The 15047-nt window shown below is 38.0% G+C and overlaps 1 long non-coding RNA gene across 1 annotated transcript in view; it reads left to right on the top strand.

Annotated features, from left to right (window-relative positions):
- The window catches only part of LOC309392449, a 13184-nt gene extending 409 nt beyond the window's left edge, over positions 1-12775 (top strand). The window contains exons 2-3 of the long non-coding RNA XR_014175447.1: positions 8344-8530; positions 12260-12775. This is a non-coding gene — a long non-coding RNA (uncharacterized lncRNA). The remainder of the gene's footprint in view (positions 1-8343; positions 8531-12259) is intronic.
- The last annotated feature ends 2272 nt before the right edge of the window (positions 12776-15047 follow it).

Below are 15047 nucleotides of genomic sequence, written 5' to 3'. Positions count from 1 at the left end.
AAATAACTAAGCAGTTGTACTCAGTGTAACCTAATTTCACAATCAATGGACAACTTGACAGTTTTATCCTGAAGAACATTGTATTTTATGAGTAGTTTGTCTCCTATAGGGTATTAGGCTCAGACTTATCTTTTTGCATTAAATAAAAGGAAAAGGGCTCAGGAAAATGGGTTTTATTTTTTTGTTCTTGGGGCACTGATGAAGATACATTACATTTAATATGTGATTTAGGCATGGAATTACTATTGTGCAATATGTTTTACAGAAAGGTTTCAAAACCATTAAGTAATTACTACATGAATTTTGCTTGAAACAGCCTGGCCTCAATCTTAGTTATATTTTCTCAGTTCTCAATGTAACATGAAGATTAATATAGCCTAATAAAGTATATATAATGTACTCCTTAAATAATAAAGGAATAACAGATTGGGGAAGGCAATAGCTGTGTGCATTTATTTATTTATAGGTCACAACTCATTTATTTTCCGCAACTATATGTCCAAGAAATATATAAAATATATATTTAAAAATATATGTGAAAATGCAACCCATAAAAATACACTCTATTAGGAAAAGCTAGTATTAGAGAAGGATACATGAAAATGTGCTGTTGTAATTGGAGACATTCTTGAAAATAATCTTGCATGCAGATATTTATGAAATTTTCAAACGTTATATGACTAATTAATTAATTTATTTATTTATTTATTAGATTTCTAGACTGCCCCCTCTCCCCGAAGGGACATGATTTTATTTCAATGGTTTTTAAAACAAGGTCAGATCTTCAAGAATAATGAAGTATGTTTAATATGTATGTAAAAATATTTCTAGTTACATGGCTTTCTTAATAGCGATGGTTCTCCTACACATGTTTATATGTAATTTTTAGATTTTGAGATTATGCCTGGACACTTGAAAGAGCTAAGAGTGTCCCAAATAAGCATCAAACTCTATAATATTTGTGGAAATTGAAATAGAGAGAAAGGTAATATTTTGGATTCTTGCTAATCTTTTAAATGTTTATAATTCTAATGCTGTCTCTGTACAAAATGCTAAATTCTATAAATGCAACTAATATTTTATAACAATTGTATCAAACGCAACTAGTATAATGCTATGTAATATAGGAAATAAATACACACAAGCATCTGCTAATGTACATACATGTATATATCTTGTACATAGCCAGTTTCAACAAATGAACTCTCAATGCCTTTCATAATTTTAAAAGTAAAAATTCCCCCTGTCCAGTCATTTCCAACTTTAGGGGGCTCCCTTAGTTGAGGGAGTCAGCATTGTCTGAAGACATTCCCATAGTTTTGTGGCCAGTATGACTGAAGTGCATGGAACACCGTTATCTTCCCACCATCGTGGTACCTATTTATCTACTCGCATTTGAATGTGTTTGAATTGCTAGGTGGGCAATATATGGAACAAATAGCAGGAGTTCACCCTTTTGCACAGAACTAAGGTCTTGAACCCAGACTACCAGTTTTTCAACCAACAGGTTCAACATCTTTAATCACTAAGCCACCTCATCCTCTCATACTTTTAGTAGCCCCCTATTTTGGCGATGAGCACAAAATATTTGCCCAGGCATGTATGTGATGATGATCTTTAATAGGCAATAGTTGCCAGTTTAGATGCATCCAGGAAGCCAACAAGCATGGTATGATAATGACTCATTCAGGAGTTTTGGTCTAATAGTAGACAGAGGAAAACCTGTTTCAGTACTACACAATCTCATGTCTGCTAACTGCCCATGGCAACATATTGGGAGATCTTGGCCTCAGTCCTAAATTAATATGATGTTTACTGCAATCTCTACTGCTTTATCCACTTAACAGTTTCATCTGGTCACTGTTTATGATAATGACATTCTTCCAACTTTGAAAGCTGCATCTTTGGCTTTTATATGTAGCACCTGCAATTATACACAGAAATGTAAGAACTATCCCATCACATTATGTGTACACTTATATTTTCAAGAAATATCAAAAGATGGCATTTTGCCCCAAATGAAACTGATGCTCAGAAAACATAAGTCAGAACTGCACTAAAATATTAGCAGGAGATGCACACCAACAAGGAGCACTAACCTCACAGGTCTTAAGTGCAATACAGTACACAGAGCAGAGCCATTCTAACAATAGGCAAGGAAGAATGGTTTTGAACACCGAAATATTAGAAAGGTAGGATGGAGCATATATCATATGCTTCCTGAAGGAGAAACTAGTAATACTGATAGGATACAATGATATGAGGCCCATATAAATCTGCCACAGGTTACTGTTCACAGCTAATCACATTAAAAGAATACATACCGTTGGATGAATGGATAAATGCAGTTTTTCCTCTATGCTATGTCTGTCAAATAACAATTTATTCTTTTTCATCTCATTCCCTTCCAGTGCATTGAATTACCCTGCATATGGAGAAAACAAATTAAGCTGTAAATGAGTCAGGTCATTTAACATTTATAGAAGCCTAGATTTGTTAAATGTGCTTATATGTGATATGAGACTGAACTGAAAATTGATATATATATGTGGGTTTTTTTCAAAGCCTGAGCTTTGTGGCTTGAGCAGCTGCATAAGATACAAAAATCCTAAAGTCAAAATTCCTTTCCCCTTCGCTCCATCGCAGCAGGGGTATGGTAGACATGCCAGATGTCACTGCCTGTCAAATACCTCCTCCTTTCTTTAAGTAGGTCTTACCTGTATTTGAAGCCAGTGTCTCACAGTTAGAGGAGGCCAACTGGGAACTAAACACTGCACTGTAAGCAAATCACACAACACCTGAATACACATGCCCTCCTCAGAGCTACAGCCAATGCTGAGGCCCAGCTGTCCATTGTAATTATGGTAGAGATTCCAGCTGTGTGAGTTGTTTTGATTTGGTGTTTTTAAGTACTAATATTTGCAGCAGGAAAAAAGGGGGTAAGAGCTCACACCACAGTTAGTGCTGGTTTAGAAGTTGATTGACTGAAAGCTCCGTGTGACAATCTATGCCCAGGAAACTGAATATATTAAAATGGCACTTCATCTCCACAGCCTATCTCCTCACAGTGTGTCTCCAGAGCTGTGGCTTCTTTTTATTTTTGTTCTTGCAGACTGAAATGTTAGCACAGTGAGCAGGATACAGAGCTAATATTTGCCACTCTCAGTGGAATTATGCTGGCTTCATGCATCACCATCTCAGTTGTCAAAACATTTTTTTACCTGCTGATATAAGTCATAAAATGCATTCAAGAGGATTCTCACCTCTCAGATTTAATTGGCTGCATTCTGAATGTCAGCAACCTACAAAGAGCCATTTTATATAACCAGCTAAGAAAGTGACCACTGAATTTATTTGCTCAGGATAAACTTTTACAGGTTGACAAGATTCCACAATCTGAAATTGTGATTAACCCTGGGGGAAGTAAAAGACAGGAATGCACAACAATAACACTTCTTTTCCATATCATATTGAAGTTACTCTTACTTTCCTCATCCTACATGTGTTCTTATCCATGACTGGCAGCTTTTCTTTGATTAACCATGTTATACAACTTTAGCACAGCTGCCATTTTCAATTAGCCCTAACTTAGAAGCTATCCAATTTCAATGAATGTCAACTGGAAATGGTGGAAAATCCAATTTTAATAGTGTAAAATATCCCCCTTCATGGTCACGACATCTATATATGTGATCACATTAACTATAGCAATAGCACTTAAACTTATATACCATTTCATAGTGCTTTACAGTCCTCTTTAAGCTGTTTACAGAGTCAACATATTGCCTCCAACAATTTGGGTCTTCACTTTACCAACTGCAGAAGGATGGAAGGTTAAGTCAACCTTGAGCTGGTTCCGATCAAACTCCTGGCAGTCAGCAGAATGCAGCCTGCAGTATTGTGTCATAACCCCTATAATAAATATTGCTGATTTGTTTTTAGTTTGAAGCACTGGAAAAAAAAAACACTCATGCCATGCTGAAGTCTTTCCACACTGCAGAAACACATATGTAATACAGTCCCTCAGATAAGACTTAGGACATACTGTAGTGTGTATAATTATGAAATGAATTCACTTTGAAACAAATGTTCATATCTGTGCCTTTGTGAATGTAATTTTGTATGTACCTTTCTGGTTTTCTTTTAATTCCTATCTTAGGAAATGGTACACATAAAAATAATTTAAGTATAGATTAAAAATGAGACATTTTTTCATTTTTTATTCTTAGTTTGTAATCATAACATTGGGTAGGCCATTAAAAAAATCAAACAAATAAAAGGGGATAAAGACAAGACTGAGGAAAATAAAATTTGGTAGGAATTCTCCGCTTTATTAAGGCAAAAAGTATGTGGCTCAGTGACTAAGACGCTGAGCTTGTTGATCAGAAAGTTCGGCAGTTCAGTGATTCGAATCCCTAGCGTCGCATAATGGAGTGAGCTCCTGTTGCTTGTCCCAGCTTCTGCCAACCTAGCAGTTCGAAAGCACGTAAAAAATTCAAGAATAAAAATAGGGACCATGTTTGGTGGGAAGCGTTTCATGTGCCTTTGGCATTTAGTCATGCTAGACTCATGTGTTCAGACAAGACTGGCTCTTTGGCTTTGAAACAGAGATGAGCACCGCTCCTAGAGTCGGGAACGACTAGCACATATGTGCAAGGGGAACCTTTGTCTTTACTTCTTTCTACTTATTTTTTATTGTTCCTCAAAAACACTGTTCTAATTTTGAATTATGTCACTTTTACAAATATGCAACAAATGCTTGAAAATAAGGATGTGGTTTACAAATCTCTAGCCTATTGCTTCAGAGAATTATTTAATTCTAATGCATATTAGGGTGTTTTCCTTTAAATTGCAAATGATAGAACTTTTTTCTTTTGAAAAATAGCACACGGACATCTGAAAACTGTGCCATAGAAATCACTAAACTATTTTAAGATGCAGGTGATGCTGCATTCAGGGAGAATGTGCCAATCTTCCTCTGTTATTATTGAATATCCTGTAATCATGAAAGGGCATTCTTAAAAAAAGAAAGGGGTAGACATGAGTAATAGAAAGGCCACGAAGAGTTCATTTCTAAATTATCGTATTTGAAATGTTTAAAAGTACCATTTTAAAAGATAGAATTTAACACAGTTTTACCATTTAGTGGATTGAAGACAATGCTCATGGTTGTTTTCTGGCATGAAAAATCTTCAGTGTTGTCATTGCTTGCCAGTATAACAAGTTTCCTTCCTCAAAAGGAAATTAGGAAATCCTCTTTTATGATAAGACTCCTTCCCATTGTTGCTTCACTGCCTGTGTTGTTAGCTTATTTCTGATATAATGATGTCACTGAGCAGCAGAAAGACACAGTAGAAGGGATACAATAAAGTCATGTGAGAGCTCAGCCATGCTCCCTGAGGGATAGGCTTATGAACTCTCATGTTCTAGTTCTAATATTCAGATTTTTGAAGCTATAATATTCAGATTTTTGAAGCCCACTCTCAGGTCAACAGGGTTATACATTTAAATGATAGACTAATCCCAGATGGTTATCTTTCAATCTAGATAAATTAACAAGTCTTGCACTAATATTATTTGAAAACAGTATCCTAACAGAGAAGTATTGTTGAATTTGAACTGGATTTGAACTCCTCAGTCTATTTTAATTATCACCTTTTTAAAAAACCTAGACTTCACCACTGGTGAATTGGAAAGCTAGCTTTCTTAGATGTGCTAACAGTATTTACTGAGGTAAATTTCAGAAAAGGTAGAAAATCTAGAGATAAATAAATATCCTTGATTGGTAGGATAGTGATATAATTTAGGAGTCCATTTGAACTGGAAACTATTGCAATGTATATTAAAGCAGAAATTAGTTTACTTGATAGTGTTGGAGACAGATTCAGACCTAAAAAGACATAGTTTCTTTATAGACTTATGTAAATTAAATATACATGTGATGAGATAGATCAGCCAAGTCTTTCTTGGGGTATAACAAATTTGCCTAGTCAGTCACATTATTAGAATATAGTACTTAATTGAGCAAAACAGCAAAGACAATGGAATTTTGATATAACAAAGGCAATATATATAATTTCTTCTAGGGATTCATTTGCTTTCCCAAAGTCTTCCTCATTTCCCAAGATCCTTTCCCAATTTATGAGAATTCCTTGGCTTTCTAAATATTGTACGGCTAGGCTGAAAGTGTAGTTTTCCTGGAAAAGTGTTTGGCTAATAGACAGCATCTATACCAGGGGTGTCCAAACTTGGGAACTTTAAGACTTGTGGACTTCAACTCCCAGAATTCCCCAGCCAGCCATGCTGGCTGGGGAATTCTGGGAGTTGAAGTCCACAAGTCTTAAAGTTCTCAAGTTTGGACACCCCTGATCTATACACTCCAAATTTCCATCCCATGATGACATAAAGGTAAAGATAAAGGTTCCCCTTGCATATATGTGTTAGTCATTCCCGACTCTAGGGGGCGGTGCTCATCTCCATTTCAAAGCCAAAGAGCCAGCACTGTCTGAAGATGTCTCTGTGCTCATGTGGCCGGCATGACTAAACGCTGAAGGAGCCCGGAAAGCTGTTACCTTCCCATCAAAGGTGGTTCCTATTTTTTGTACTTGCATTTTTACATGCTTTCAAACTGCTAAGTTGGCAGAAGCTGGGACAAGTAGCGGGAGCTCACTTTCTTACGTGGTGCTAGGGATTCGAACCGCCAAATTGCCGACCTTTCTGAATGACAAGCTCAGCTTTTTAGCCTCTGAGCAGCGTCCCTGCGGCTGCCGCTGCCATACTATGCAACAAATTGTTCTATCACAAGTTTTGTGTACAGACAAAAATATATGTTACCCTGAACTACTTGGAAGAAATAAAACCATAATTGTACAAATTTGGAAAGACTAGTTGGGGCATGGGGGCTTCTATATGGGCACCATTCCTGCTTAATACCTAATATGTGGTGGTCAAAGCTTTGCTTGAACACTTCCATCAAGGAGAAACTCACCATGTCCTATGGTAATTGGCTGTCATAAATCCAACTGTCGTGCAGGTAGCATGGCTTACATACCATTCAACCAGAATCTGCCCATTTCATGTTCATCACTCTTGAATGATGGAGAATGGATTTTTCTTTCTTTCTTCTACATGGCCTCCTTTCAGATACTAGGTCAAGGCAAGCTTCATAAATGATTCAGAAGAAGTATTTTTGACATTTCTGCTGTTCATTAAAGCACAGCATTCTTTCCTCATGAATGCCTGAAAAAGAAAATGCTGCTGTTTTAAGAGTTGCATTAAATAGGTTCTGCTTTAATGATTATTCACTTCATAAAAGCAGCCTGGAAAAAAGCCTGCTCTAATGAATAGCAGACAGCTGCTGTACTTGACTTAAACTCTAAAATACTTCTTCCAAAATCAATTTCAAAGACTGCACAAACATATCAGGTACCTTATGAATGGAATCATTGCCATTGGTCTTTTCTTCTCAAGGCTGAATGTACCTATTTCTTGCAGGATTTAGTTTCCAGTTCCCTAGTCACCCATATTTTAAAATAGAACATAAAAAAATTATCGGTTACACCAAACCCATTCTATTGTCCTACTGCTGTAGGTTCACAATTAGAGGTTTGAGAGGCAGATGTCCTTGCTTTAACAAAGTGTTTTACACCTTGGAATTAATTACCTCAGTTCATCTGACTGGGGAGCATTATGGAGTTCTATGAAACATTTCAATTAGCCAGTTTAGTCTTGGCACATCAAGTTAATTGACAGATTTATTTTTAAGCCATTAGATAGCTCTATCTATCTATCTATCATCTATCTATCTATCTATCTATCTATCTATCTATCTATCATCTATCTATCATCTATCTATCTATCTATCTATCTATCTATCTATCTATCTATCATCTATCTATCTATCTATCTATCTATCATCTGATTCCATATTTTTGAACCAACTTTAGCTCCCTCAGAGATACATTTGTTATTACAACAAAGATTATCTGTTTTCACAATGAAATGAAAAGTGACTATTAAACATTAGATGAAATAATGGTTCCTTAATTTTCAGGTGAGGGTTTATGTCAATATGTTGCAAAATATCACAGTTATCATACCGTAGGTCTGCTCTCAAAAATATCTTGTTGACAATACATCCCATAAGTGATATGTGTCAGTTTTATAGAAGATTAATTGATGAGGATAATCCAAGATGTTTGATAGTTCAGGGTATATGATACTGTTCTGAAAAAATCATGAGCTGCAGCCAGCTAGTAGTATATTCCTTCCTTCCTTCCTTCCTTCCTTCCTTCCTTCCTTCCTTCCTTCCTTCCTTCCTTCCTTCCTTCCTCCCTCCTGCAGATTAAGTGATGAGAAACTGGTGAACAGCAAGCAAGGAATCAAGTATGGGTTGAGATGTTTATTGAATATTTGAGAGCTGCATAAAGGGTCCTCTGTCATCAATGCATCCTGTTGTTGTCACAAGACTGGTGCCTTGTATTCAAGTAAGCTGTACTATTGTTCTTCCTCAGACCTTCCAGCAGAATAGGTAACATATCTTGTAAGGAAAAAAAGTTAGAATTCTGATGCTTATTTTGTATAAGGGATGTATAAGTCTTCTGTCTTTTAACTCTCTGTGCAAGATCAATAATTATGTGTCTTTAAAGGGTTTATTTGAGCACGTCTCAGATTGGGCATGAGCATATGTAAATATTTGTGTGTGTGTGTGTGTGTGTTCTTTTGTGATTTAGAATAATAATTCCACTCGTATCTCCTAACAAGTTCTTATTTGTAGCAAGCCAACGGTTTCTCTGGGTCTGCTTGTAATATTTTTTAATGTAAGTTAAAAAGTTAAAGATAATTACTGCAGTTTACCCTTTCTTTTTTAAAGACAAAGATTCTGTCTATCTCTTGTGAAATTCATTTATCTCCCCAGGAGGTATTCAACTCTATATAGTTAGTGGCAACATAGGAATTGTTTCATTTTCCCATTCTCTATTAACTGCAAAAGGCAGCCCTGCGTGTAGAAGTCAAGGTGATAATGGTGGCAAAGACAATGAAATGTCCTTTAGAAGCAGGAGGCAAGGTCTGGATGTAAAAATCTATAAAGTTCTGGGAAAGGTTTAGACCTCTAAACTTAACTCATGGATTCAAGCAGGGTCTCTGTTACAATTATGTTATATTGTACCATTTATTGTATACATTTATTGTATCATTACATTTCCATTTAAATTATTTCCATGAACTGCAAGTGATTTATTCAAAATAAAGCATAAAAATATTGAAACAAAAAAACTAGAACTGCCAAGAGTCGGACACAACTGAATGGATAACACCATTACATGAGTGCATATAATGGATATACTCAGCATAAACCTTGCTAGTAAAAGACCCTAGTCTTAAAAAGGGATTAATGTGTGTCCCAAGAATTCCTGTCTGGGAAAAACATTCTTATAAATGGCACTTATAGCTAAGAAGGTCTTAGTTGGAAAAGCCATCTAAACATGGCCTTCAAGATGACTGAAATGTGAGGAAGCTTTCTTGAGATTTCCTACTAGCAAGATATTCAAGACTTTAAGGATTGACATCAGCACTTTGCAAAGGACCCAAAACTGGCTTGATAGCCTACACAGCTATTAGTGAATCACACTAATCACAAAAGCTAGTTTGGAATAATTGGTATCTTTAAATGTTTTCAAAGATTGTCCCATAATGCATTGTAGTAATCAGTTTATGAGTGCATGTATAAATTGTATTATGCTTTCTCTACTCAGAAAAGACTCAACTCTATATGTGGAGTTCTTGGCCACAAGAACCACTTGTCTTTTATAGGAAGAATAGTTGGCACAAGGAATACTTCCAAACAGTGAAGTTGATCTTTCAAGATGAATGTGGCCTCTTCCAGAATTTGTTTGATCACCACCTTCCTAGACCAGAAACTACTCAACTGTACTCCATTTTATTAGGATTATATGTCAATGTGTTGCTTCTCATCTGGTTTGTTACTATGCTCAGATTCTGGTTAGATGAAAAGGAATAGTAAACTGCTGTATAACTCCTTTATTCAGATCCTCTTTTGGGTCACTGATGTTTAACTAAACAGCTCTGTAGATAAGCCCCTACTTTGAAAGAGCAGCAAAGGATAAGCAAAATGTCACAGCAAGAAAGATGATAATTTTCACACATTAGCTTACTCAAGTGCATAAAACAAAGCAAAAATCTGTCATAAAATGAACCAAATTGACAGATATAGTGCTTGCAATTATATTTTTTATTTTATTTTATTCCATTATAGAGAATAGCATTTTGTCACATAAAATTTACTACATGCAATTTCCCAACTGAAAATTTGACTTGAAGGCAGCCTTCTGGTACAATAAGATAATACATCTTTATACAGTACTTTTACTCAAATGCATCCATTTTTTGCCAGCTTAAAATATAGAAAGCACATTTCTTTATTTCAAGGGCTGTGTTTTTGACACATGACTGAGGAAAAGAGTTGTAGTCTACAGAAAAAAATAGGAGCCCCCCAATTAAATATATAATATATAACAACAAGGGGTGCAGTGCCTAAGTGGCTAAGACATTAAGCTTGTCACTCAGAAAGATCAGCAGTTTGGCGGTTTGAATCCCTAGTGCCGCATAATGGAGTGAGCTCCTGTTACTTGTCCCAGCTTCTGCCAACCTAGCACTTTGAAAGCATGTAAAAAATGCAAGTAGAATAATAGAAATCTCCTTTGGTGGGAAGGTAACAGAGTTCTGTGTGCCTTTGGCATTTAGTCATGCTGGCCACATGACCACGGAGATGTCTTTGGACAGTGCTGGCTCTTCAGCTTTGAAATGGAGATGAGCACTGCCCCCTAAAGTCGGGAACGACTAGCACATATATGCAAAGGGAACTTTTACCTTTAATATGATATTGGCATTGATATTGCTGATCATATTCAATCTTATATAATTCTACTGTTGTCATTGAAGCAAATTTAAAGCCTGTTAGTGGCTCTGAAACTAGTGCTTAAAACAGTAATAGTACAATTCTAGGCACACTTATTTGGAAATATTTACCTGAAATCATTGAAAAACGCTGTCTGAGAGAAGGTGGCTTTCATGCCTAAGGCAAGAGTGGAACCTGTGGTCTCTTGGTTTCTAGCCTGATGCCTTAATCACTAGACAAAATTGGCTCTTTTGTAAAATATCCTGATCCTGAAAGTCTTGCACAAATAAGACTTTATGATGCAATAATAAATCCTTTTGTAAAGCTTATAATTCTAAGATTCATCGCTATCCCAAGATAAGAAAGTAGGATTGGTCTTGGATAAACTTGGATAAACAGGACTCAAATCAAGTAAGTTAGAACAAAATGTTGGTTGGGAATTCTGGAAAACGTGGTTTCAATAACAGTATTAAATTCAATGTGTTTAAGGGTTTGCATTATTATGTGAATTATCAGGGTATTGATTAATTATACCACCAAGTAAAGGATATTGGGCTTTTTATCTGATACTACTGCACTGTTCTTTTTACAATGGTGGAGAGAAGGAATTTGTGTTAACACTGATCTGAAAAGATGGTGATACACTGAACATTCATTTCATCCTCTATTTCAAAGTACTGTCATTCCTGGTTTAAAATATTGATTTCTTCATTAGCATCTAATTGTGTATGTATTGTTGAAGATGTCATTACAAATTAGCACAAAATGCTTCTCTTGGTTAAGTGAACAGGCTGTATAGTAAGAATACTCTGTTGCTGCCACTTAAATGCCTTCAAAATGTCAGTTCTAGTGTCATCCAGATAAAATTACAATATCTCAATTTACTCAAGAAATCACTTAATAACCCAGGATTCAAACTTGCTGTTCACTGATGATTAACAGAGCAAACTATTATGTGATCTCATTTTCTCTCCCCCCTTCCCCTTCCCCTTCCTCCTCCTCCTCCTCCTCCTCCTCCTCCTCCTCCTCCTCCTCCTCCTCCTCCTCCTCCTCCTCCTCCTCCTCCTCCTCCTCCTCTTCTTCTTCTTCTTCTTCTTCTTCTTCTTCTTCTTCTTCTTCTGTCTTCATTGAGATTGTATTAACCACCTTCTACTGAATGAAACCATTCTTTCCCACAATCTGATATCAATAGCTGTCCATATTTCCCCGACAAAGGAGTAGGCTAAAAGGATATATAGAGAGTGCTTACCACAAAATGATAGACAGGATAGATAGTGAAAGCTGAGAAAGGTATACATGATTTGCTATATAATTCACCTACATGTATTAATTCTTTGACAGTAAAGGTGACCAACAAGCAAGTCCTGAAGCACATAACTGGGAAGCAAAATCATAAAGCATCTCACTTATTTTGGCCATGGTGTGCGGGATTTCACTGGAGAAAGCAATTATGATTGGAAGAGTTAGCAGTAAAAGAAAATCTAGCCACCAAAGCTGACATCAGTCAGAGTATAGAACAACTCAAAGAAGTAGCACAAGATTGGAAAACACCGAGAGACCTGGCCCACAGAATCGCCAAGAGTCAGACACAACTGAATGGATAACATCATCAAATCTTTTACAAAATCCCGACAAGCATTTAATATTAGAATGAAGATAAAGCTGAATAGTTGCATAGACTTTCATGATTTTCACATGTTTCACTATCACAATTTTCAACTTAGAATATGGTTACAATAGTCTTCTGACTAGGTTGCATCAGATGAAGATCTGTAATAGAGAATCTTCCAACTGGCATTTTTGCTTTTTTGCATCATGCCTAAATTTGAGCTCATAATATGAAAGTTGCAACTAGCAGAAAAATTTTATTTATTTATTTATTTTTCAAAATTTATAGACCGCCCCCTCTCCCCGGAGGGACTCGGGGCGGTGTACAGGCATCTCATTAAAAATAGGTACAAAAGATAAATACCCTTAAATATATTCCCTTAAAAACAAATTAAACCTAAATTCAACTGTACAGAATAATAAAAGTTAAAATCAACTAAAACGCATACCCCTAAAAATTTAACAAAACAGACTTGAGGGACTAAAATTGGTATTAGGCCAGGCCAGCTAAATTGAACAGGTGGGTTTTAAGCTTCTTACGGAAGGAGCGGAGGTCGGTGGTAGTTCTGATATCCGGGGGGAGGTCATTCCAGAGGGTCGGGCCCATCACAGAGAAGGCCCTACTCCTGGGCGTTGCCCGCTGGCATTGCCTAGTGGACGGCACCCAGAGGAGTCCCTCCCTTTGAGAGCGAATCGGCCGAAGGGATGTGTGGGGCAGGATACGATCCCATAAATAGCTAGGTCCTGTGCCATGGAGCGCTTTAAAGATGATAACCAACACCTTGAAACGCACCCGGAAAGCCACAGGTAGCCAGTGCAGCCCGCGCAGCAGAGGTGTTACGTGGGAGTATCTAGTAGCTCCCACAATTGTCTGCGCGGCCGCATTCTGAACCAGCTGCAGCCTTCGGGTGCATCTCAAGGGGAGCCCCATGTAGACAGCATTACAGTAGTCCAGTCGGGACATCACAAGCGCATGGGTGACTGTGCAAAGGGCGTTCCGGTCCAATAGGGGACGCAATTGGCGGACCAGGCGAACCTGGTGGAACGCCCCCCTTGCCACGGCTGTCACATGGTCATCCATTGACAGCCGGGCATCCAGGAGGACACCCAAATTGCGTGCCCGATCCACGGGGGCCAGTTGTTCGCCCCCAATGGCCAGTGATGGGTGCAACAGGTTGAACCGGGGTGCCGGTAGCCAAAGCCACTCCGTCTTTGATGGATTGAGCTTGAGTCTGTTATTTCCCATCCAGATCCGTACGGCTTCCAGACATCGGGACATCACTTCGACGGCATCACTGGGGTGGTCCGGGGTAGAGATGTACAGCTGAGTGTCATCAGCGTACAGGTGGTAATCTACCCCAAACCCACGAATGACCTCGCCCAGCGGCTTCATGTATGTGTTGAACAGGAGAGGCGAGAGGACCGACCCCCGCGGCACGCCGCAGGAGAGCGGCCTCAGGCTCGACCTCTGCCCTCCTGTCAACACACATTGCGCTCGACCAGAGAGGTAGGAGGAGAACCACCGCAGAACGGTGCCCCTCACCCCCACCCCTCCAGGCGATGCAGTAGGATACCATGGTCGATGGTATCGAAAGCCGCCGAGAGATCTAATAGGACCAAGATGGAGAAACAACCCCCATCTCTGGCCCTCCAAAGATCATCCACCAGTGCGACCAAAGCCGTCTCCGTGCTGTGACCGGGCCGGAAGCCGGACTGGCGCGGGTCCAGATAATCAATTTCTTCCAAGTGCCGTGGGAACTGTTGCGCCACCACACTCTCTACAACCTTCGCCAAAAAGGGAAGGTTGGAGACGGGACGGTAATTTGCTAACTCAGCTGGGTCCAGAGAAGGCTTCTTGAGTAGGGGCCTCACCACCGCCTCTTTCAAGACAGCTGGCAAGAGCCCCTCTCTCAATGAAGCGTTCACTAATTCCTGGAGCCAGCCTCGTGTGACCTCCCAGGATGCCAGTACAAGCCAGGAGGGACACGGGTCCAGTAAACATGTGGTGGCTCGCAGTCGTCCATGTAACTTGTCCATATCGAGAAGAATGTAATTTATCAATATGTTTAAAATATGTAAACAAAATCAACAAAGGCAGTATATCCACCATGATACAATATTCATTTTTTATGACATTGCATATTCTTTGCAACCTTAAATATAATCTTGTCTACCTCTTAATATTCCCCTTTTATGTAGGCAGGGAGTGGGGATTGAAATGTTCTCATTCACTTTGAAATATATGTTCTTTTTGTTTTAGTCCAAAGATTATTGGATCCAAAGATTACTAGAAATATTAATTTCATAGTATGTAAATATTTTATGAACAATAAACAAAGCTAAAATTTTATCTGCATCCTTCAGGATATTCCTACCAGCAGATATAATATTAGACTTGTTCCTAATTATTTACACTCAGAATATTATAACTGTATAGATTTCATATATTGATTAATAAATAAAGTGCAAAGCAGACACTTTCAGAAGCAGATTGTGGAATATATTCTAAAATTAGTTGAAA

Source organism: Natrix helvetica (genome assembly GCF_964273705.1).
Source record: "Natrix helvetica genome assembly, chromosome: 5".
Taxonomy (NCBI): Eukaryota; Metazoa; Chordata; class Lepidosauria; order Squamata; family Natricidae; genus Natrix; species Natrix helvetica.
Note: the sequence above shows the minus strand (reverse complement) of the source record. Positions and strands in the feature narration are given on the sequence as shown.